The following is a 262-nucleotide window of genomic DNA, read 5'->3' as shown; positions in this document are numbered from 1 at the left end:
TCCTAATCCTAATCCTAACACTATTCCTATTCCTAATCCTAATCCTAATCCTAATCTAAATCCTCATCCTCTTCCATATCCTCATGCCCATCCTCATCTTCATCCTCATCCTCATCTCCATCCTAATCTCAATCCCAATCCTAACCCTAATCCTAATCCTAATCATAATCCTAATCCTCATCCTAATCCTACTCCTATTCCTAATCCCAATCCTAATCCTAGTCCTAATCCTCATCCTCATCCTCATCCTCATCCTAATCCT

The sequence above is a fragment of the Lupinus angustifolius genome, unplaced genomic scaffold (genome assembly GCF_001865875.1).
Source record: "Lupinus angustifolius cultivar Tanjil unplaced genomic scaffold, LupAngTanjil_v1.0 Scaffold_289, whole genome shotgun sequence".
Taxonomy (NCBI): domain Eukaryota; kingdom Viridiplantae; phylum Streptophyta; class Magnoliopsida; order Fabales; family Fabaceae; genus Lupinus; species Lupinus angustifolius.
Note: the sequence above shows the minus strand (reverse complement) of the source record.